Genomic DNA, 26513 nt, shown 5'->3' with positions numbered 1-26513 from the left:
CGTAGTAATATAGGTTTTGGTAGTTCTTCCATTCTGCAGCCAGACCTGACTTGAGGGAGGCATTAATGGTGTGGGAACATAACCCGTTCCAAGCAGGAGTAACTCTGCTAGAGAAGAACTGGCCATGGGAGCCAGGATGATGCTGGGTCTGCATTTTCAGGTTGTGTGTCCTGGTATATGGTAATATTCACTATTTATATAGGTTCTGTAATGTTAAAGTGTTAACAGGTAGACCTTCCATTGTTTCAACGGCATTAAATCATCAGTATAGAACACTTTTTCCAAACAACCATATGAAACTGCCTGGATAATGTATCTAAGGCACAACTGAAAAACAGACTCAGTACAGAACCCTGTAAGATAAAGCTGTAACTTATTGTGCTGTTCATTCTAACATTACTTTGAGCATTTCTGTACATCGATTGAACATCTTCCTCAACCATTTTTTTTTTTTGTTGTTGTCATTTTACCCCAAACGAGCCACAGGGACACTTAGTCATGAGGGGCTACTATTTCAAACCAGATTTGCAGGGATACTATTTAGGGAGTTGGCTAGCGAGATGTCTGTTCACATTACACTAGAATTTCTGCATGTCAGTAAAATCAGGAAAGCAGGGGCCTGGGAGGGAATTTCAAGGTACAGCAGTCTAAGGGAAAAAGCTATTTAAGTAGAAGGTTTTATGGACTCTAGGAATCTCTACAGTGTAGGGGTGGGATTTTGCTGCTTGTTGGGTTTGTCAAGGGGATACTAGTACTCAGAGTTCGTCAGATCACTTGCCATTGAAATACTTGTAAAACAGGCACAAGGATGCCACATTTCAGCGATGGGACAGAAATTGCAATTTAGTTGAAAGTTCAGAACCTATTTAGGTTGGCGACTCTTTTTTTTAACTCTTTCTAGGAGCGAGAGACTAGTGGTAGATGCACCAGCCCAAATGTGACAACAATGCCTCATGCAGGGGGAAGCTTGCCCCTTATTTAAGCAAAGCCCACCAGACATCTCTTGGTACATTTTTTCTTTCCATAAATTTTATCCAAGCATTTATTTATTAAAACCTTTTATTTTTTTTTCAGTCTTTTTTTTTATCTTAAACAAGGCATATTGCCACTTGTATGCGAGGGGCTATTAATTGGGACTATGTCTGCAGGGAACTATGTGGGAGGGGGGATTTGAGCAACGAGAAATCATTATGTAAATTAGGTATTCCATCAACTCTGGTAAACACCATTTTTTTCTAATTACTGATGGAGATTTGTTATCTGTCTGTCTGAAGCTGAAAAAAAAAACATATTATTGTTTGTATTACCTATCAATGTTCAATGCAGGAAAGAGTAATAGTGTAGTAACTGTTGTATTCTTATGATACTCCCAAGTATTACTTTTATTTATTTAATTTTTTTGTGTGTGTGTTTTGATGGGGAGAAAGTAGTATTTTTTTTTTTTACTTGGTAGTCACCACTTATCAAGGCCCAAAGGCCACTTGAGGATAAGGGTTAATGAATGTAAGGTGATAGTGTAGTAATTGTTAATGGTGTAAATTGAGTAGAATTTTAATATTTATGAAGACGGCTCAACTTGTTTGCATTGGATTTGAAGGCTAACATGTTGTATTCAACCAGGAAGCAGGCCAGAGGAACAGTATTCCACCGGTGGGCAGTTCTGGGAAAGAAGCTTTGTTCATGGAATCTGCATTTAGATTTTTTTTTTTTTTTTTTTTTTTTTTTTTTTTTACAAAGGCATCACCACATTATCAAGGCCCAGAGGCCACTCAAGGATAAGGGTTAAAGAGTGTACAGTAGAAATTGGTCAATATAGTAATCATTAGTAATGAAAATTTGGTAAATTTAATAACTTATATGGAACGGCTCATCAAGAACTTATTTACTTTAGACTTGAACACAACCATATTGTAGTCAGCCGGAAAGCAGGAAAACGGAAGACAATTCCACAGGCGTGCAGTTCTAAGAAAGAAGCTTTGTTCATGGAATCTACGTTTAGGTTTAGCCACAGATAAAGAGTGGGGGAAATTATTGATCGTGTTTACAGCTAGACGAGTGTTTCTTGTGAAAGTTTGGCGAGGGGGGACCAAAGATTGAAGCTCAGTTGAACACTTTCCATGAAAATAACGATACATCAGAGACAAACTCGCAACATCTCTTCTGTGAGATAGAGGTTGCAAGGAGGAGAAAAGGACATCTCCTACGAGGCTACGAAGTCTATTTTGAACTCTATCAAGGCAGGACAAGTCCTTTCTAGCAGCTCCTGCCCAGATGTGGCAACAGTATTCCATCCTTGGACGTACCTGGCTCTTATATAGGTAGAGAATAGCATCAGCAGTGAGATATCTACTGGATCGATAGAAAGATCCCACCATTTTTCCAGCGGCCTTGGCAACAGATTTGATATACGTGTTCCATTTAAGATCAGGAGTAATGGTCAAGCCCAGAAGCTTGTCAAAACTTGAGGCCTCCTGAAGACGAGAGCCATTCATTTCAATTGATGACAAATGTGGATTAGAATGTTGATGATGTAAAGAGAGAAGCTTGGTTTTAGATGCATTAAAAGTAACCAGCCACTCCTTTCCCCATTGTACTACGTGCTCAAGATCAGAGGAGAGAGAATTGGAGAGAACTTGCTCGTTTACTGTCTTAGATGTGGTACCATAAATGGTAGTGTCGTCAGCATAAATGTCTACAAATGATGTAAGGATATGATTTGGAAGATCATTAATGTAGATCAGGAAAAGAGTTGGGCCCAGGATGGATCCCTGAGGGACACCGGCATTAATACTGTGAGCTTCTGATTTTTGCCCCTCAACTACTACTCTTATGAACCTATCAGAAAGAAATGATTTAATAATTGAGAAGACTTTTCCAGCTATACCATAGCTAGCGATCTTATGAAGTAAACCTTTATGCCATACCCTATCAAAGGCTTTAGATATGTCAAGAGCAATTGCTCTAGAAAGATTGCCACCGTCGAGAGATTTGCTAATCCTATGCGATATAACTGTAATGACATCTGCTGTAGATCTAGCAGAACGGAAACCATATTGAGTGTCACTAAGAAGGTTATTTTTGTTGAGATGTTTGATTACTTCTGTATTTAACACAGATTCTAGCAACTTACTCATGACGCACAGGAGACTTATTGGCCTGTACCGAGAGGGGGATGAGCGATCACCTGAATTCTTAAATACAGGGCATACTGATGAGGTTTTCCAGGGAGATGGGAAACTATTCTCCTTAAGACAACGTTTAAACAGTTTTGTAAGTATGGGCGCTAATTCAGGTTGAAGTTTTTTGAGTACTATAATTGGAATACCATCAGGGCCAGTTGCTTTACTCGAATCAAGGTTTTTGATTAGCTTCGCAACATCACGTACAGATATACGTATATCACATAGCGTGTTTTCTGATACAGGAGGAAATATTGGGGGTTGGCGGTCTTGGTCGCAAAGGGTAGAATTTGCTGCAAAGTTCTTGACAAAGAGTTTGGCTTTGTCTGATGCTGACGAGATTACCTCAGGTCCATTGATAATAGTTGGGATGGAGCACACGCTTCTGTTCAGGATTCTGTTTGCTATTTGCCAAAACTGGTGGGAACCAAGCCGCTGCTCAGCTACTTTGGACTTAACAGATTGAGCATACAACTCTCTTGCGTTCCTTATTACTTTCTTACAATGGTTGCTGGCAGTCCTGAAAACGGCTTTAGTTTCCATACATCTATTACGTTTGAAGCAGTGGAAAAAGTGATTTCTGTGCGCAATGGCAGCAGCACATTCTGGAGAGAACCATGGCTGGCTGTTAGGTTTTTTCTGAAACTTTTTAGAGGGTATGAAATGGTCAATACCTACAATTAACCATTCAGTTAGGTCTAATACTATAGAGGACACATCCTTTTTAAACATGGAATGCAGAGGTAGATCAGATATAAATGTACGGAAGCTATCCCATTGTGAAAGTTTGGCAAGGGGGAACCATAGATTGGAGTTCAGTTCAGCATTTGTCATGAAAATAACGAGAGGGACAGGCTTGCAATGTCTCTTCTGTGGGGAAAAAGGTTGCAGGGAAGAGAAAAGGGCATCACCTACTAGGTTTCGAAGCCGATTTTGAACTCTGTCAAGGCAGGATAGGATGTGCTGAGCAGTTCCTAACTAGATGTGGCAACAGTACTCCATTTTAGTTGTATCTGTTCTGGTGCCATAAAACTATCTTCCAAGGCATTACCTTCTTTTTTTTTGGGGGGGGGGCTGTATTGTAGTATATGTCCTGTTCATTCCACCTCCTCCTACTTTGTCTTCTTCCATACCGTTCCTTTCCTCATCTACTAATCCTTACCCGGAAATTTGATGATGATGCCAAGAGCATTCATCCTAAATGAGTTTAACCAGCTTCCCTCATAGGAGGAATTTTCATAAAAATATTAAGTTCACAAGTGATCTCCAATCACATGTATACCCTGGTTTAGGGAGATGGCGATGTTAGGTTTTTGTAGTTCTTTTAGGGAGGTGTCGACATTCTTTTACATACAGCACCTGGTATTCCCAAATAGTTACCCATCTGGTACTGACCAGTTTCAACATTGCTTAACTTTGGTGATCTAACGAGAACTGGTGTGTCAACCGGAAGTATACTCCTCCCAATTCCTCTTCTCCCTCTTCTTCAAAACAAACATGACATAAAAGGAATGTACTACTTTTAATCATAAGTAGTAGTAGGAGGATGAGAATGAGGAGGAGGAGGAGTGCATACTTCAAATGACAGAGAAAAAATAATGATTTGATAGTTTTTGAACTAATATTACTATAGTATCACAGAAATAAGTCAGTAATTTAACTTTTCATACATAAATTATTATTCCTATTTACTAGCCTCCCCACGAGGGAGAGTTGGACACAGGGTCGGTTTTTGATGAGGAGAAAATCCAGCTCTCCAAAAAGGAGCACTCTAGATAAGAACGAAAATAAAAATTGTCTCAATCTAGAAGGATTTCTCCATCTACTGATCGAGAGCAGAAAAAGTGAAGTATAGTATTAGAACAGATACTACACTTTGCTCCTCCCTCTTCTTCAAAACAAGCGTGACATAAAAGGAATGTACTACTTTTAATTATTACTAGCCTGGGTGCCTGGCATTGCCCGGGTGTTTGGAGGTGTGTGTTGAGCAAAAAAAAAAAAAGTAGTAGTAGGTAGGTAGACAGACTCGAACCCGTGACGCGAAAGTGGAAAAGAAAGTGAAAGAAAATCTGACGTCTTACCGCTACCCCATGACGCAACCGGAAGTCTAAAGTGTTAAAATTTATCATAGTCAATCAAAAGCAAAAGATGGCTAGCAGAAATGGCGTTGCTTTTAAACTTCTGCGAAAGCAAATTAGACACAAGGTCGTTTTTAATGTGAGGGGGAAAACCAGCTCCCCCAAAAAGAGAAAAAAAGAGCAGATGATTTTTTTTTTTTTTTTAATTCACTTCAGACAGTAAGGGTTATCTGCCTTACTATTTGCATTATAGAAATATATTTGCATTCTCCCTTCCCTTATATAGACCTTTGTGTGATGAGACAGATACATATTTACAAATAAATACACATTTCCCTTTATTATCAAATGGAGGATTTTATTTTGGTAAAATTCGTTTTATTATTTGACTTTTCTGTAGTAATAGTTATAATGGCAGAATCGTTGAAATAGACCTACACAGGATCAAGGTTTATAGTTCTTACAGAGTTCTGCCGAGTTAAATCTGGGCATTTTCTAGGCCAGTAAACACAACGACTTGCATAAGTGTGCATCTGTTTCTCTCGGTGCTAAGTGCAACCTCATCTTCTCGTTCTTCTCATACTGCTCTCAGCTGACATGGTTTTTGCTACGATTCTTTCTCAATGGCTGAGAGCTTCTGTAACCAGATCTGATTATTTAGAAATTACCAGGAATCTTTCCAACTACAAGGCCTTACCAAAAATAAAACAGCACACATTCTACAGAATAAGTTCACATCTTTAGAAGCAGGCAAGTTTATGAATGGTGGTATTGTTAGTTTTGGGTTAATTCCGTGTTTAAGGTTATTGTTGTTCTCATTTACTTGCCTCCTCATGCGGGCAAAGTTAGACACAAGGACGGGTTTTAATGTGGGTAACCTCTAGCTCCTCAAAAAAAGAGTCATTCTGGATTGGAACAAAAATTTAAATTGCCTCAGTCTAGAAAGATCTCTCCTTCATTGAGCGAGGCAGAACAGATGAAGTGTAGTATTAAAACAGATATTACACTTACATCTTAGCCAAAAGATTATTGCTGTTGTTTGGTTGTTTTGATTTATGGCATATCAACCCTTTTTCGATTCTATCCTCGACCTAACATTCAAACTGAAACAAATACATTGAGGACATTGCAAAGACTGTTGCAAAGAAGGTGGGTTTCCTCTATCGTGCTAGAAGCCTACTCACACCTGAGAGTATCCTGTATCTCTACAAGGTCACCATTCACCCATGCATGGAGTATTGTTGCCACATCTGGGCTGGTGCATCCACTACTAGTCTCTCCCTCTTGAATCAGATCCAAAAAAGAGTCTTCAACCTAATAGGTCCCACTTTGTCAACTAAGCTCCAACCCCGGTGCCATCGCTGCAATGTTGCATCTCTGTGCCCGTTTTACAAATATTTAAATGTAATGTGCTCTGATGAAATCATTGCACTTGTGCCCCTCGACCAAACCCGTTTAGCAACAAAATCTCACCCCTTCACTGTGGAAATCCATTAATACCAGAAAGCTTTCTACTCAAATAGTTTCTTCTCTCGAACAGCTAGAATTCCATTCCTGCTACCTGCTCTCCTGACTGTACTGATATGCAGAAGTCTTAATGTAACGTAAACCAACATCTTGTTAATCTTTCCTGGGCATGGTCCAAGTGGTGATATGCTTTGTTAGAGGTGAACATGAGTGAAAAAAAAATTTATAGTGTATGTATTACATTACAGTCAGTCTCGTAAAAGTTGTTAACTTTTCAATTCTTAATCTTTATTATCTATATAAATAAAGCAGTGTACGTGTGTCTGTATGAAAATATTTAACCGATAAACTCTTAAACTACTGGTCACATAACACTGAAATTAACAAGAAATAGTAACCATACACCAAAGATGGTTTATAACGAGTATATCTTTCTTAGAATGGATGAACAACGCATACAGAAATATGTTTGCAAATTAAAATGCAAAATGTTCATTTCAACTTGCCGACATATTTCTATTACTTTTGCACATGTGCAAATTCATTCATGGCTCAAAGTGGTTTAATTTGAAATCTTTCTTATCTATTTGTCGATAGCTCAAATGGTAGGGAAAGTGGCTGGAGTGGTAAATGTTTTGGTTTAATTTCTAGCTGATGGCACCCAAGTCATTTTTTTTTTTTTACTTTTGAAATCAGTACTATATATTAGGTACAATAATATTCAATAGCGAATTGGCCCTGTAATAATAAATAGTATCAAATATTTATTCATTGCTTAAAATTTCATGCACTAATATTCAAATCAATATACAAAGATGGGTATATGTATATGCTCATAATATGAAAAAATAATAATTACAAAAATATTATTGTCTTTAGACTATTATATAACACCAATAAATCTTATGGGTGTTAGTCTACCACACTGACAAGCTGTGATACAGCGAAACAGTTTGTGGATGACTATATATATATATATATATATATATATATATATATATATATATATATATATATATATATATATATATATATATATATATATATATATATATATATATATATATATATATATACTGTGTAAGCAAAATCAAGACATTCAAAAAAGGTGTTGATGGCAACAAAAAGCGTATTTCATTTTACGTTACAATTGTTTTCATGTCCGGTCGACAATTTCAAACATTATATCATTTGAACATTTAAAAAAAAAAAAACAGCATTTCTTCAGGCTTTAATAATAAAAACACTCCTGACAATAGAACATTGTTTGAAACGAAAGAAAAAGAAAGAAAAATTTCCTTAACGGAAAAAGCATGTGAGAAACATTTACCCTTGGGGTAATCTCCACGTAAAGCCCATTTAAATATTTAAATGGGCTTTACGTGGAGGTTACCCCAAGGGTAAATGACCCTTCTATCATGTCTGAAAGTGACACAATGTTTAACGAGTGAGATCAGAGATGTGCCACTGTACAACTCATGTTCTCTACCAATCCAAGTTATGACAACTAGACCATTGCCAGCACCCTCAAAATACATTGCTAAATTGCCACAAATAACAGGGACGTGTCAAGGGTGATGAAAACAAACTTTCTGGCCACCGTTATGGTCTTCGGTGTGGTTTTAAGTGAGGGCCATATCATACCACCTCACGTTCTTGAAGTTGGCTTGAAAGTCAACACCGAAGTGTATCTGAATGTGCTGAAGAGTGTGGTGATCTCCTGGTGCAATCAGGTGGCTGCTAGCAGATCCTGGGTATAGCAGTAGGATTCGGCACTGGCCCACAAGTTCAAAGAGACCCAGGCTTGGTTCCAGAAAGAGTGCTGCAACTTTGTACCCTTCTGTCACTGGCCACCTCCTCCCCCAACCTGAATCCATGGGCTACTTCATTTAGCCATATATCAAGAACATCACCAACATGACCTCCCACAACACCAAATCCAGCCTGATCGCTGCTTGTATCAAGGCGATGATTGAAGCTGAAGGCAGCTACATTAAATAGATGTCAGCTCTACTACATAATCAAGTTACATGAATTGAATTTTTCAATAAAAGTTTTAAAATAAAACTGTAGCGTTGGTTTCTTTAGGACGACAAATTTATCGTTCCACCCTGTAATTACTTGTGCAACAGATGGAATATCATTGGTGATAAGTCATCATCTGCCGCTTTAATAGTTGTTTGGAAAATAAAATTGTATCTGCCATGCTTACGATGCATTTTGTATCGCATGGGCAACATCTGTTAGCAAACAACCTCAGTGGTCAACTTCAGAAATCAATGAATACTGTTATAACAAAAATAATAAATAAAAATTGCCACAAGACAGAGCAGACAGTAGACGTCAAGTTTTACATCAGAGTTTTCCTTCTATGTTATTATATTATATTATATGTGCAGCAGCAGGAGCAGCATATACTTGTGGCTTAATATTTTGAATGCTTGTTTTATAGCATCATTGTTGATTGGTGGTAGCGGTCAACTTCCTTTCCGGCTTGTCCAATCAGAGGCCAGCTCTCAGGCTAGTTGACCACGTGACTGAATTTATAAAAGGTGACACACACTGTAATTCTCTCGCTTTCTTCAGACTAGCAACACTCTTCACAGGGCTCGATAGATAGATAGATAAATAGATAGATATATAGACAGATAGATAGATAGATAGATTAGGATAGACATAGTTAAGTTACATGCATCTATACTTAAGGATAGACTGAGATAGATAGATAGATAGATAGATAGATAGATAGGAAAAGACATAGATAGATAAAGATAGACTGAGACAGATATGTAGTTAGATAGATAAGAAAAGATACTGATATATATATATATATATATATATATATATATATATATATATATATATATATATATATATATATACTAGCATTTCAGCCCAGCGTTGCCCGGGTATTTGGAGGTGTATGTTGAGCAAAATAAAAAAAAAATAAAAAACGGTTACTATTTTTTAACTTTGACCCCTATTATGACCCCCTTAACATTTATTGTTTTGGGCTCAAATCAAGTTAAGTTAGATCCATGTCCAATGAACCTATATCTAAAATTTCAAGTGTTTAGACCCAAAATTGTCGGAGGAGTTTGTTAGAGTTCTCAAACGTCAAATCGTTGAACTTTGACCCCTTAATTGCTAAATTTCTGGCCGAAAACCGATCACATCGATTTTCCCAAATCTCAGTACTCTGTATATCAAATTTCGAGTCTGTAGACTTAAAATTGACAGAGTTATTGCATAGGGAAATGTACATACACACACACACACACACACTTTCACTCTTATAGATATACTAGCATGGGTGCCCGGCGTTGCCCGGGTATTTGGAGGTGTATGTTGAGCAAAAAAAAAAGAGAAAAAAAGCGGTCAATTTTTTTTTAACTTTGATCCCTATTATGACCCCCTTAACATTTATTGTTTTGTGCTCAACTCAAGTTATTAAATTAGATCCATGTCCAAGGAACCTATATCTAAAATTTCAAGTGTGTAGACCCAAAATTGTCGGAGGAGTTTGGTCGAGTTCTCAAAGGTCAAATCGTCGAACTTTGACCCCTTAATCGGCAAGTTTCTGGCCAAAAACCGATCACATCGATTTTCCCAAATCTCAGTACCCTGTATATCAAATTTCGAGTCTGTAGACTAAAAATTGACAGAGTTATTGCGTAGGTAAATGTACACAGGCACACACGCACACGCACACGCATACACTTTCACTTTTATATATATATATATATATATATATATATATATATATATATATATATATACTAGCATGGGTGCCCGGCGTTGCCCGGGTGTTTAGAGATGTATGCTGAGCAAAAAAAAAAAAGGGGGTAATTTTTTAAACTTTGACCCCTATTATGACCCCTGAAAATTTATTGTTTTGGCCTCAAATCAAGTTATTACGTTAGATCCATGTCCACGGAACCTATATCTAAAAATTTCAAGGGTGTAGACCCAAAATTGTCGGAGGAGTTTGGTAGAGTTCTTAAAGGTCAAATCGTTGAAATTTGACCCCTTAACAGCCAAATTTCTGGCTGACACCCGTCACATCGATTTTCCCAAATCTCAGTACCCGGTATTTCAAATTTCGAGTCTATAGACTAAAAATTGGCAGAGTTATTGCGTAGGGAAATGTACACAGACAGACAGACATACAGACACACAGACAGACAGACAGACAGACACGTTCACTTTTATAGATATATATATATATATATATATATATATATATATATATATATATATATATATATATAGAGAGAGAGAGAGAGAGAGAGAGAGAGAGATAATGACTATCCTACATTCTTTTAGCAATCAGCCAGGCACACGAAAATGTTTCCTTGCAGCAGGTAAAGTAGAGCACATTGAAAGATATTTAGATGAAAAGGGAATCTTCACCCTAGAAAGACGATCCATTTGACACGTGATGAGGAATGAACGAAAGCAGGTTGATGAATACACACACGTACCTATACATCATTAAGGAAAAAAAATGGCAACCAGGTGTGTGCAACCCAATCTTTTCAGAGTTACACAAGTCACATTACGACATGCCACTAAACCGACTGCAAGCAAAAAACAACACTTTCATTTGGTGAATCAGAGACATTATTACTATCTCTTTGCATTTTCTGTCGCAGTCTGTTGCACTATTCTTTACTGATCTGAAAATGCGAAAGGTGTTCTTGCAACAATGAAGAAGCGAAACCAGAAATTGTTTTTTTAGCTTACAATTTATTGTAGTAGAATATCAACGTTTTTGTATACTCCAGCCTTATAAATGCAATGAACTCCCTAACCCTTGCTATAGGGAGCAAAGGGTGGAACGTCCACTCACTTTGATCACTGTTTTTCTTTTTTTTTCGATTTTCTCTTGATTAGTGACATAATCCTGAAAATTGTTTTTAACACATTCTTCAAATCAGCATTACACCAAAATACAAATGATAAAATGTGTATAGAATATAAAATTTACAAGTTGAAAAAAAAAACGAAAAACAGACAAGTTCAAAACAATTTTAATAAACATACCTATTTATTAAAATTAAATTGATTTTTTTTTAAATCAATTTTGCACTTGTCTGATCTTTTCAACCGTTAAATTTTAAATTCTTAATATCGAGTGCTTCTCAAACAGAGGATTTCCTGTTATTCTTTTTAAAATGTGTATATTTATTTTGTGTCTCAAACTTAAAATTATCTCAATAATCATAGTCACATTCTAAACACAACCTCTAATCACACTCCTGATCTACATAAACCTTGTTATCATCTGTCATGTCTTATTTATTATTCTGCTTTTTCAAACACCCGGGTTAATCTCGTTTATAGCTTCCAATTCATTGTAGAATGCCGATATTATCTTGATACACTCCTGCTTTACAGGTGCCATGAAATCCCCAGTCTCTGCTGGAAAGAGCAAGAAGTGGAAAGTCTGCTGATTTTCATCGAGTGTTTTGCTCTCTTATTTGCCTTATTCTTCTTCAATCTACGATGCATTTCTGAAAATTTTGTCTCAACCTTGAAATTATCAAAATGTTCATAGTCGCACTACAAATACGACGGCTACCCACACCCTGACCTACATACCTCACCTAGGTTTTTGATAACTGTAATTTGATTGGCCTCCTCCACCCTTTCTTTTTCTTCACTACAACCTCTCCCTCTCACAATCGTGATGCTGCTAGTCTCAGTCTTTTCTATAAATACTATAATGGCATGTGTTTGAGCTATTTCCTGCTTCCTTTGTTCCAGCTCGTTTGACTGGTTGGTCTAGTGATTATCATGAATTCGCTGTTTTAATACTTCACAGTAGTACAGTTTCTTATTACAGTAGCTGATTTCCAAGGACTGCAAGGTTGTGGAACTCTCTTCCTGCTCACTGTTTTCCCTTTTCCTACAACCTTAGTATCGTGATAATTATCTTCTGTTCTTGTTAGCTCCTTATATCAAGTGGCGTCATGCCTTGTCCCGAGCAATTTCTATAAAAAAATTCTTATTTACTATCCTGTTTTTTGAAGCACCTTGGGATAATCTTGTTACACTTCAATTAGAATATGTACCATATTTGTGCTCTCTCTCTCTCTCTCTCTCTCTCTCTCTCTCTCTCTCTCTCTCTCTCTCTCTCTTTATATCTATCTATCCTTCTTTATATCTATCTCTCCGTTTGAAGATACAATTGAAAACAAAGCCCTATGCCAAGATCAAGCACAAGTTTTCTGTATTAAAATTTCATGATTTTCTTTTATTTATCTCAGCTAGAATTTGAAAATCAAAAATTTCAGAAATAAAAAAAATAAGAATGCAAATGCTAATATGGGGTTCAGGGCTGGGAACAAGAGTGCACATGGGTCCTCATTTATTCTCGGTCAATGACACGGTGTTAGTTAATGCAATATATGTAAAATATTTTTATCCACGTAAATATATTTTGTTATCATTACAGCTAATCAGTATGGTGAAAAATAGACATTCATATCAATTGGGGCCAAGTGGGGATCAGAGCATTGGTGGTGAAAAGATAGAAGCTTGGTTTTGGATGTATTGAAATTAACCAGCTTCCATTTGCCCCATTGTACCACATGTTCAAGGTCGGAGAAGAAAGACTCAGAGAGATCTTGGTTGTTACTTAAAAGTGTTGTCATAGGTGGTAGTGTCATCTGCGTATATATCAATGAATGAACTCAGAATGTAATTTGGGCAACCATTGATGAAGATAAGGAAGAGATTTGGCCAGAATAGATCCTTGAGGCACGCCAGCATTGATACTTTGAGCTTTGAACTTCTGCTCATGTAACCTCCGACCTTCTTCAGGTGTATCTTGTCAAACTCAGGAATATTTCTGTCAAACTTGGGAATTTGGACAGAATTTTGAACGGAACCCTTTATTTACTTCACGGGAGTAGCATGTACTTGTTCCGTTAGACTACTTGGAAAAATTAATTGCAAAAAGTGATATTCTCCTCAAGATTGAAGGTTCAGTTCTCAGTGTGAGCGACCGAAAAATACAATTGTGAATTACTTAGGACTTTTATCCAGTCATGGCTGATGAAACAAGAGCATGCTACCGCCGTGAAATAAATAAAGGGTTCCGTTTGAAATTCTGTCCAAATTCTCTAGCTCGACAGAAACATTCACGAGTTCAACAAGATAGACCTGAAAAAGATTGGAGGTTACATTGACCGAGATTTTGTGAAAATGACACTCAAGATGAGAACAGTAGTCTGATGAATCTAAATAATCTGTATTGTTACAGAAGTTTTCGAAATAGAGACTATGTTAAATAAAATCGAATTTTGTCTAAAAGTTTAGACCCAAGATTTATTCAGTGATTAGACATAAGATCTTGTGTGTGTGCATGCATGCGTGTGTGCGTGTGTGCGTGCGTGTGCGTGTGCGTGTGCGTGTGTGCGTGTGTGTGTGCTTTCTTTTCGATATTGCAACTTTGATAAATACATACTGAATTTGGAGCGTGTATTTATTAAAATCGAAAATGAATATAACAACGGAAAACGAAAACAGATTTCAAAAAATTAACACTCTAAAAAGAAATGGTAAAGAGGACTATACATGGTGTTTCAGAAGTCCTTCTTGGCTCATTTCAAGTCCTTATTTCTACTGAATTATGAATGATATCAAGATGAAAATTTTTTTTTTTTTATTGTTTTAAATGTACATTAGTTTTCTGGTCGAAAGAACGTACTTATTTCAATAATGATGTTTTTGAACATAGCATTAAAAAGACCCAGCAAGTCTATTCCCTCCCCCAACCCCCAATGCTAACCCCCTTCGCACATCGTAGTAATTATAAAAAGACACAATAGTTTAATTTCATCGAACGACGTCACGATTCTAACGTTTTTTTGTTGTTGTTGTTGTTGTTTTTTTTAATCTGATGGCACGCATTACGTAAAATCTAAGTTAGGATTGTCTCTAAGAGTTTACATTTGAAGATGGATCCTTCTAAAAGATAAGTTGTCAATTTGATGATTTTTATTTATTTTTATTGGATGCAAATGTAGCATTTTAAAGCTAAACCCTAACCCTAACCCTACGTTGCATGGCCATGAGATATGTGCAAATATGATATTTTAATACATGCAGATTTAGGTGTATCAGAAAGTGGCCATTAAAAATGATGATAAGAACTTTAATAATTCAACTTACTATTTTTCGAAGCTTATAACTACTTGAAAAATGTAATTCAAACACTAATTTTATTTTTCAATTAAAGGAGCAAAGACCAAATTTTTTAAAATAACAGGTTTAATAGCAAATTATGCAATATTTGTTCTTTTTAAAGCGGTTTCCTTTAAAAAAAAATATAAAGAAAATCAACATATTTTGACTTGCTTATAAATATATATATATATATATATATATATATATATATATATATATATATATATAAATGCCAAAAAATCACTTACTTAAAAAAATATACTATTAAATGGGTAGTTCCATTCTTCACTGTTAAGAATTTGTCGATATTTATATTTTAAATTCCATGTATTTTTTAAATAAAAGAATTTTTTAAAGCGAGGGTCGTAGAAAATCGCATTTTCGCAACGTGTTTTGTGCAAAGCTGTAAAGAGCTGCTGCTGCTAAAATTAAATTTATGAAATACGGATTCGTCCAAGGGACATAAATAATGTCTCTTTTTTATTGCGTGTGTTAACCAAAATTAGTATTTTTCATCCTCCGTAAACAAAAAATCCGCTTCATCAATTTTTTTTTTTTAATTCTTTTAATGAAATACACGAGTTTTTGATTGATATATTTTAATACTTCTTTATCGCCTAAATTTTTTTTTTTAAATATCTAAAAAAAAGAAAACATTCAATGAAATAGAAAAATTTGCCGTCAGTATCTGGTATTTACTTGACGATGTAAGCTTTCATTAAAAAAAAAAAACAACATGTTTTTTTTTTTTAAAAAAAGAAGGTTTTACACTTTGGACTTTACAGGTAAATTAAAAAAAACTGTTCTTTTTTTGTTTTAAATTAGAATATTTTCTTTATTGATCTTTTAACTTCAATTTGTGATATATAAAACTTTGGCACATAAATTAATTATTAAAATTTTAATAGACATTTCAAAATGGGGGTGGTTGAATTTGAAAAAAACGTTTCTCTAAAATATTATATTTGGTTTATTGGAAAGAGCATAAAATTTCACATTGACCCTGCAAATATCGTAAAAATTGAACCAATAGAAAAATTTTGATAGATTTTTAAAGTTTAAAAATTGAAAAATATTTAACTTGTAAAATTCTATTGATTTTATTACGTACAAAAATGGCTGCATGAAGGCACACCGGCATTTTGTAAACATTTTGTAAACACTGTTTTTTAAAAAATAAAAAATAATATTTCTATTATTTTTTAAACAACTTTAGTTCATTTTGGAAGCATATTCCATACAGAAAATAAACAACCCACTTTAAAAAGAGAAATTACGAGTTTTTTATATTTTATTCGCAGTTTTCTGTTAGGGGTGTCAAAAATTTCTTCCAAATTTCTGATACACCTAATGCAGATTTCGTATGTATTATTATAGAACCATTTCGGTACTTTTAATTTGATCGAGTAGTTTTTTTTTGTTTTTTTTTACAGCAGAAAAACACGTTCTTATGAGAGCGCATTGAAGTCAGCCATTGTGAAATTTGCTGAAAACGCCAAGGGGAGATAACTCCATGTAAAGCGCCGATACTCCCTCCCCATCTTTAATTCTAGCTTTTCTTCCTAAAAATCGAACCTTTTTTTCAGTATCATAACAAATTGTTTTTTCGCTGTAAAAAAAAAAACTACTTGATGAAATTAAGTGAAATTTTTTTTTCAGAGAACTTCGTTCTATAACGGATACGTGTAATATAACCTTTTTCGATATTTTTATTTTCTAATGTCTTGACTAAACTGTACAAGTACCGCCAATTCTCTATTATATTGCACCCAATATTTTGTAGTGCATCCACCTCAGTGTGACCCAGTCATAAAATATGTTCAAATATATTTTAATTCATGCAGATTTCGTATTTATCATTTTATAGAGCCAATTCTCTATTGATTATTATATTGTACCCAATATATAGTAAAGATTTCAAAAGTTTTTAAAAAATGTGTCTTGAGTGCCATCAAATAAAATCGAAATCAAAACATATAGTGTTATAACCTCAGTCGTTAATTTTTAAAAATTTGCTAGAAATGACGTTATAATATTAAAATTTAAGATGGTGACAAACAAATCCAGAGTTTTAGTATAATAATTTATTATTATATTGTACCCAATATGTAGTAGTGATTTCAAAAGTTAAAAAAATATGACTTGAGTGCCATCAGCTAGAATCGAAACCAAAACATATAGTGTTCAAGCCTTAGTTGTTAAGTTTAAAAAGTTTGCTAGAAATGATGTCATGACGTTAAAATTTGAGATGGCAACAAAGAAATCCAAAGTTTTTGTATAATAATTTGTATTTATTTCTACTAAATGGTAAGTTTTTCAGAATGCTAATGATTTTTTTTATATGTTTTTCCAGATACAGTAATGGCGTCTACTCACCCAGAAAAGGCGTTTTGCATATTTGAATTTGCAAAATCTGAATCATGGATATTTGTTCAACATGCATTTTGCAAAAAATTCTAAAAAAAAAGGCACCAGAAAGGAATTCTATAATAAATTCATGAAGGATGTGTTCAGCTAAGAGAACGGGATGCCTATAAACTTCAGATGATACTGTCGAGCGAGTTTTGAATTACTGTCAAGCAGGGCTCCGTAAATTGACGAGAAAAGCCAGTAGGGAAATTTGTAGCAGTAAAAAATAAAACAAAGATTTATTTTCTCTGATAAATCAATGTCTCTGCTGAACAATTTGGCCACACTGTCCAATCAGCATGCAGGACACATTGATTCTATCTGTCCCCTTAGGAACTTCTTTAACCTCTTTGGAAATCATGGTCAGTCAGCGGAGAGAACCCAGGAAGCATCTGTCTCTCCCTAATCTCCCTAATCTCTCTAATCTTTCTATAATCAATTTTTTTTTCAGATTAAGCGGCTCAATTAAAAATAGCCTGATCTCTCTAATCTTTCTCTGAACGACCAACTAACACCACAAACAAAATGCAATTCTTTTTCCAACAAGATGGCATTACATGCCACATGTAAAAAATAAAATAAAGATTTATTTTCTCCGGTAAATCAATGTCTCTGCTGAGCGTTCCTGGACGCTCCAGTATTAAGGATTTTCACCTGAAGATAACTGCTGACTGACCTACGACAGTCAAAGAAGCCAAAGAACTTTCAACTCTTCCTTTTTCTCTCTCGAATGCTGTCCAACTTTCTGCTACCGAAATAAACTTTTTTTGTTATTTTGTTAAGAGAGGTTTTGTCTTTTTTTTATTCTACATTTCATTTACAGTTAATTTATGGAGTTGAATCCTGCACCTCTAAAAATTCAGCTTCCAAGATCAACCGTCCTAGTCATCACCCATCAAATTTTGAAAACGGTCCTGTCAAAGCTGGAAAGACTGCTTTTTGAGGCTTCATCTTAAATATGGCAAGAGTACTCCATCTTGGGCCGAATTTGATTCTTGATTGTTCCAATCTTCATTGGAACAATTTTGCCTGATGGTGTTTTTATGTCTTAAAGCTCCTGTCTTTCATTTTGCAGTCTAGTCTTAGGTTTTTTGCAAATGCTGATATTAGTGTTCGGACGATTAATTGGAATCGGAATCGGAAAAATCGGAAGATTTGGGGGCATCGGAATCAGTATCAGAATCGGAAAAATTGATGCCTATTTTCCAATGCCAAAACGATTCTTTTAATTGTCTTTTTTTATTTGATTTTGTTTAAACCAAACTCTTCCATTGTTGGTAATAATGATAAAATAATAAATATTTATTGATTTTTAAATTACCAGTAAAGTTAAAATCGATAGATCATTCTCCACAAGTGTATTTTGACGTTTAGGAAAATATCTGCATATTTAACGTGTTTTGATGAAAATCGGGAGAAATAACAACCTTATAGTTAAATAATTCGAGATTCATGAAGAATCGGCATCGGAATCGGTAATTGTATCGGAATCAGGAATTTAGCTCGGAATCGGTAATTTTATTGGAATCATGGATATTTAGCTCAGAATCGGTAATTGTATCAGAATCGGAAAAAATATTGGAATCGTCCCATCACTAGCTGATATATGCATTGCAATGTAAACGTGTAAATTTGACGCTAAATATCAGGAGGAACGAAATTGAAAACAAAAAGATAAGCAAAGCAAGATGGCAAGAGAAGAAGCTACACGGACAATATATAAGACTGATCAAAACAATGGAATCAGAGTGGACTATATAAAAGTTTTGGACATAGTGTTATATAACTGTGGGCTAAGTGTTGCTTGTAATGTCTCACATGAAATTCTCTTTTTACAAAGATTAATCTTCGTAAAACGTTCACACTAAATACTCATCTAGCTAATACAAGCAGCAGCAACTTTCCTCACTCCCTATCTGTGCCCAAAACCATTAGCAGAGTTTCTTTCCTAGATGTGTCCGTCTGTGGAACGCAATACTCTTTGTCTGCTTCCTAGCTGGCTATAACACGGTTGTGTTCAAGTCTAATGTGAATAAATTCCTATTGAGTAATCCATTTAGATAATCTAGCCCTATCTAATCTCCATTGTGTCTGATCTTTTCTCACCATCTAGCTAACACTTAACCCTTATCCTTGAGATGGATAGATTCCAATAATAATTCTTCATGCAAATATTGTTTATAAAATATTTGATAAAAGAAACTCTTTCGCCTTTCAAATAGTTGTGCATGCCGCACAAAAATAGTACCTGTTCTATATTTATGCTTTACTGAAGTATTATGTCAGAGTTTCTGAGAATAGCTTGCGTTATCTTAAAATTAATAAATTTTATACCTCCAATTTCTAGCTTAGTAATAAGGATGGTAAAACAAGGTGATAAAACTAAAATATTTAAACAGTTAAAGTATTTGTTCGTTATCCTGATGCTTTTAAATCGTATAAAATTATCCAGAATAAATTAATAAAGGAAATCCAAAACTATATTGCTAATGCATATAAAAATTATATATATATATATATATATATATATATATATATATATATATACGAGCAAACAGTTAATAAAACATGTTAAAAAATACTTTGAAAAAAAGTTAAAACATATTTAATCTGAAAAGGAAACACTAGATAAGTGGATAGTCCTTAATCCGTGGAGTTTCGAAGAAATACTTTCCTTCTCATCAGAGGGTAGGAATTAGCAAAATGCGGGATCGGATTTTGCATGCAAAAGTATTTGATGAAACAACAAGTAAGTCAAAGATAAAAAAAAAGTGAAGCAGAGGGAATATGGTGAAGAAAAAGGTGATTACACATGAATGGATAGGCTGGTGGGAGATAAATAATCCAGTGACGGTAAAATCCAAATATATAATTTCAAGAAAGTTAATTGAATTTCCATTTGCACGAGTAAAATCCAAGGAAATCCCGTAATTGGAAGATGGTCCAAAATAATCCAAAGGCAGAAATCCATGGAAAAATTCACAAAAATGTGTACAAGGGAAAAAAGGAAAAAACTCCAATAATATTAACAAAAGAAAAATAAGATATGCTTTTCACTCTACTGCCGAGACATATATATATATATTTTTTTCATCACCCCTGGACACGCTATATATATATATATATATATATATATATATATATATATATATAAATGTCGACTAGTGTTAATCCTAACACCCTGCACTGAAGATTTCTAAAAGGATGAAACACTAGTGTTTGTAGGTATTTAATTAATGTAGTAAAAGAATAATTATGTCAGCCCCTTTAAGAAACTCGTTTCTTATCGTTGAGCACTTTCAGTTGAATTAAGTCGGTCAATTTAGCTCTTATGCATAGATCATCGTATAACGATTAGATCACTGTGACTGACGTCAAGAACATTTACAATTAAAATGTTTAAATTCAACGTTATTTCTTGCGGTTAATGGTAGCCGACTGGATAGAGTCTTTGCTAATCGAGCCAGAGATGGCTCGTGTTGCAGGGTTCGAATCTGTCGACTGGTGTTAATCGTGACACCCTGCACTGCAGATTGCCGAAAGGATGAAACACTAGTGTCTGTAGGTATCTAATTATTATAGTAAAATATATATATATATATAATTATTTTTTTACTATAATAATTAAATACCTACAGACACTAGTGTTTCATCCTTTCGGGATTCTTCAGTGCAGGGTGTCACGATTAACATCAGCTGAACGATTCGAACCCCGGGACACGAGACATCTCTGGCTATATATATATATATATATATATATATATATATATATATATATATATATATATATATTTATATATATATATAGTAAACAACAACTATATATATATATATATATATATATATAGTAAACGACAACTATATATATATATATATATATATATATATAGTAAACAACAACTATATATATATATATATATATAGTAAACAACTGATATATATATATATATATATATATATATATATATATATATATATATATATATATATAGTAAACAACTGATGATCCCTTGAAAAATAAATTATTGGTATTATAGTAAATTCGAGAGCGAGTTGATGCAGTGATTGCAGGTGATTAAATAACTTACTGACTAGATGGTTTTTTAAAGGTTAAAATCTTCAAAGACTATATATATATATATATATATATATATATATATATATATATATAAAGTTATTCAAGAGAGTAAATCTTTAACAAAGCAAAACTTATGAAGATCAGAAAAGATTAAATCAAAGATGAGGAATAAAAGTTATATTTTACTTTATTATATCTTCAGAACAATAAGGAAATTAAAGACAAAATTTTCCTCATTCTGATGATATAATCAAGTTAAATATAACTTTTATTCCTCATCTTTCATCCTGCAATATTAAGAATTGAGTAAATTCTTAGAAGCAAACTAACGCAGAGTTTACAAGAGATTAATTGACTTACAAGCAAAGGAATATTGCAGCCCCCCCCCTCGTTGTGCCATTATTTTAATCGTTTTTTAAACGTTACGTTAATAAACTTTATTTTAGTGTCCCCGTAATTTTTGGCACATTCTCTTTACTTTCGACATAGTATTATTTTTACGCTATCGATTTTTTCCTGATGAGATGATAGCTGAAAGAGCTCTCGAGATATATATATATATGGAGACTTGTGATGAATAAGTTTGTTTATTCCACATAGTTTTAAAGGTTGAAAAACTTCTAACACACACATACGTACATACACACACGCACACACACAGACACACACACAGACACACACACACACACACACACACACACACACACACACACACACAAAGTAGTTATGCAACGATTCCAAAATTTTTCTCAATTCCAATACAATTATCGATTCTGCCCTACATTCCGATACATTTACTAATTCTGATTCAGATTCTTTTTAAATTTCTAAATATAGTTGTTGTTTTTTTTTCATGTGTGTGGATTAGGTTACCACAAAACCCATGTAATATGTGCATATAATTTACGCAAACGTGAAAATGCTCTTTTAAATGTGACTGGTAGTTTGAAAATCAATAAATATTGATCATTTCATCATTAATACGAGCCGTGGAAAATTAAGTTTTAAACAAAAAAAATAATAAATTTTAAAACAATAAAAAGAATCGTTTTGGGAATTAGAAAATAGTCATACATACCCCCCCCCCCCAAAAAAAAAAAGTTTTGATTTTTGCGATTCCCAATTCCAATTCTGATTAATCGTCCCAACACTAATGCATCTATATGTTAATACGATAGCATGTGTGTTATTTTTTGTGTCACACTTACATCCGGGTCGTTTAATTGTTATGTACTTCCATTTCTTGTCATAAATAATTTCACTAAGAATTCTTCATAAGTTTTGGTTTCGGTTTCAATTATAGCTTCTATTTTTTTATAAATAATTTTATAAAGAATTCTTCATAAGTTTTGGTTTCGGTTTTGATTATGGCTGAAGGAACTCAAGTTATATATATATATATATATATATATATATATATATATATATATATATATATATATATATATATATTGTTTTTCATAAGTTTTTATTTCGGTTTCGATTCAAGCTAATACACCCAAGTCATATGGATATTTTTTTTTTTTTTGAAATCGCAATTTCATAATATATAAAAATCGATAGAACATTAACTCTATAATAATATATATGAAATCTGCGAGAATTAAAATATCATATTTAAGCGTATTTTACGACCGGGCTTTGCCGGGCGTTTGTGCTAGCATGGATAAATACTTTTGCAGTTTTAACAAAAAAGCTACAATAATATCAGAGCCTTTCCATTTACACTGAACATCTACAGAATGCCAACATCAATATATTACATAATATATATATATATATATATATATATATATATATATATATATATATATCCCAAAACTATTTTATTTTAAATCCAGAATATCCTATACTTTAAAGTAAAATATTGCTTACCTGTGTATCTATCTATTCATATCTATACACCTGTATGGGGCTTGTATTTTTGTTTATTTATCTCTGTGCACATCACAAGGGGATTGTATCATCCACTTAAACAGGGTTGAAAAAGACCGGGAGTGGGGGAATTTTTATACCATCACAAAGGTAAGGCGGCACAGAGATGACGACATCCATTAAAACAGAGTATATAGACGACCTGTGACCCTAACCTGTGAATCATGTTTGTTATCCACACTTAATGACGTCACAACAGGATGGCCACATAAAATGATGACGTCACAAAATGATGACGTTATCTATCAAATGGGAGTGAGAAATAGGTAGATATGTTTAGTATACTGCTAAACCCCAGTGTCTCATACTTGCTTGTCATGGGCAAATGACATAATTAAGAGATGATGTCATAAAATATTAATAATAGTTGCCAAAAGTAGTGACGTTATAAAGGGTCAATGCCAATAGCTGTGGACATGTATATTTGTTTGAGCTGGCTGCTGCTCATAGATTACTGTTTTATAAGTAAAAATGATAAATAAATAGTGTTTGTTTATTTGTTTATGTCCAAAAACTATGGGCGATCTTCTTCTAAGAAAAAATATTTTCCTAAATTTCCAAGGTTGGAAACACTAATAACCGTATTATCGTTTTTAAAAAAAAAACAACACAAAAATATCGACATATATTTTTAATAATAATAATAATAATAATAATAATAATAATAATAATATATATATATATATATATATAAAGTTGAAACTAAGTCTACATACAGCGCCTAGTATTTTCACAAATGGTTATCCATCTAGTACTGACCAGGCTCACCGTTGCTTAACTTTAGTGATTTCATGATAACCGGTGTGTCAATATAATTATGCCGTGTGTGTGTGTGTGTGTGTGTGTGTGTGTGTGTGTGTGTGTGTGTGTGTGTGTGTGACGGTTGTAGGTTTGATATATGACTGGGGAAAAGTATATGTCTAGCCGCACTAATGAGTTGTGATACAACAAAACAGTACTGTATGTGGATGACAAATTAAAGTCCCCCACCCTCTTTGGGTTTAGCACTTTGTAAATATATTTTCACCCAACTTGTAATTAAGCAATTAAGCAAAGCCCACTATTAGTTGGTTGGTTGGTTGTTTTTGTTTTACGGCATATCAACCTTTTTCAGATTATTTAATGCCGAATCTAGTTATTTTGAGGAACGATTTTTAATGGAGTATATTTTTATTTTTAAATCACATTCTATTTAACCCATAGTTGGGATCCTAACAGGTACTACCACTCTGGGTCAGAGTGAACCTGGGAGCAATGGCAATTAAAGGGTGGCTCCACACTCCCCAAGGCCCGCAAGGTGGGGCCTCACTATCGGATATAGTTTTAGGTCATATCCAGGACCCCACTATTAGTTTGTTTGTAAACAAACTGATGGTTTGAACACTGTGCGACGGGCAAGTGTTAATTCAAGTGACACTTGAGGAGAAATATTTACGGGCACTGATTCCTGGTCAGATTGTTAGAGCTGCCGACTGTCAACATGATGGTTTTAGGTTCGATCCACTACTGGGGAAAGGTGTATGTCTAGCCGCACTGATGAGTTGTGATACAACGAAACAGTATAGTATGTGGATAACTATTATATATATATATATATGGTACCACCACATTGACACACCGATTTTCACCAGATCACCAAAGTTAAGCAATGATGAGCCTGGCCAATACCAGATGGGTAACCATTAAAATAGAATAAAATGGCTGACTTTGTACACAAATGAACCAAAATGGAATTAAATTTCATAATGAAATTTATATAAGAATGGGGGGGGGATATGAAAAATATGCATAATATAATATATATGTGTTATGATAAAATGAAAACAATCATTGAATTAGAAAACATTAAAAAGTAATAGTTTTAACCCTTATCCTCGAGTGGTCTCTGGGCCTTGATAAGTGGCGATGCCCATGTAAAAAAAAAAAAAAAAAAAGGCTAGGCACTGTATGTACTGCGTCGATATATTATAATAAAACATTGTCCGTTTGTCGCTTATAGTCTCCAAAGCTACTTGGCAGAAAGACATTAGATTTGGCATGAAGCACCCTTGACATGCTGGCTTTATCATAAGATTTAAAAAATGTTAATGCTATTACTGCTACTATTGCTGATGCTAAACACAATGCTTTAGGCTCCAAAGCTACTCGTTAGTGTTTTTTTTTTTTTATTGTTTTGATTTTAAATTTAACAAATAGTTCTGGTTTACAATATTGTTTTATTTCCTGGACAAATATTTAGCATTTGTGTTCAAATGTCTCTTTCCTTAGAGGGAATGACTTGATTTTTCAACACGTTTCAATCTATTTCTAAATTGTAAATGAAATGCAAATTGATTTCTTCATCCTTTTCTTTTCTTTACGGTCACATTTAAAAGAGAAATAAATTTGTATCGAAATTACCCAAGTGTAATTTTTTTTATTTATCTGCAGGGGTCTACAGACAAATTTATCTTTGGTTGACCTTTGATAACTAAATATTCACATTCAATGCTGCCAAGACTAAACTCGTTTCCTTCAATAATTACAAGAAACCTTCTCTACCACCAATAGCAATGGCCAATGACTCTTTATCTGAAAGTACATCTTTTAAACTCCTCGGCCTAACGCTCACAGGAAACATGAGTTGGAACAATTATGTTGAGAGTATCGCCAGGACCGCTGCGAAGAAGATGGGTTCTCTCTACCGTGCTAGAGAGCTACTAATGCCCGAAAGTATCCTATACCTCTATAAGGCCACCATTCGCCCATGTATGGAGTACTGTTGTCATATTTGGGCTGGTGCATCTGCCACTAGTCTCTCAGTCCTAGATAAGGTTCAAAAGAGAGTCGCCAATCTGATAGGTCCTGAACTGTCATCTAAACTTCAACCTCTGTCCCATCAACGAAACATTGCATCCCTCTGCCTGTTCTACAAGTACTTTAACGGTGAATGCTCTGACGAACTACAAGCACTTGTGCCTCCTCGACGTAAATACCCCTGACAAACCCGACAAGTAGCTAAATCCCACCCCTACACAGTAGAGATCCCTAGATGTAAGAGAGCCTTCTATTCCAGTAGTTTCTTCCCCAGGACAGCCAGACTTTGGAATTCCCTTCCGGGTCCCTGCTTCCCCAACTGTACTGACATGCAGAAGTTCAAGTGTAACGTGAACCGACAGCTTGCTGCCCAAC

General features: G+C 34.3%; 1 protein-coding gene across 11 annotated transcripts in view; it reads right to left on the bottom strand.

Annotated features, from left to right (window-relative positions):
* The window catches only part of LOC145254806 (uncharacterized), a 400418-nt gene that overhangs the window by 354394 nt on the left and 19511 nt on the right, over nucleotides 1-26513 (bottom strand). Inside the window, exon 1 of one of the 11 annotated variants that reach the window (XM_080113616.1) lies at nucleotides 23283-23418. The exons of the other annotated variants lie outside the window; for them this stretch is intronic. The gene's annotated coding sequence lies outside the window, so the exon portion shown is untranslated. Of the gene's footprint in view, nucleotides 1-23282; nucleotides 23419-26513 lie in introns of those variants that run through there. 11 annotated transcript variants of the gene reach the window in all.

Source organism: Euprymna scolopes, chromosome 30 (genome assembly GCF_053919585.1).
Source record: "Euprymna scolopes isolate OS-2025 chromosome 30, ASM5391958v1, whole genome shotgun sequence".
Lineage (NCBI taxonomy): Eukaryota > Metazoa > Mollusca > Cephalopoda > Sepiida > Sepiolidae > Euprymna > Euprymna scolopes.
Note: the sequence above shows the minus strand (reverse complement) of the source record. Positions and strands in the feature narration are given on the sequence as shown.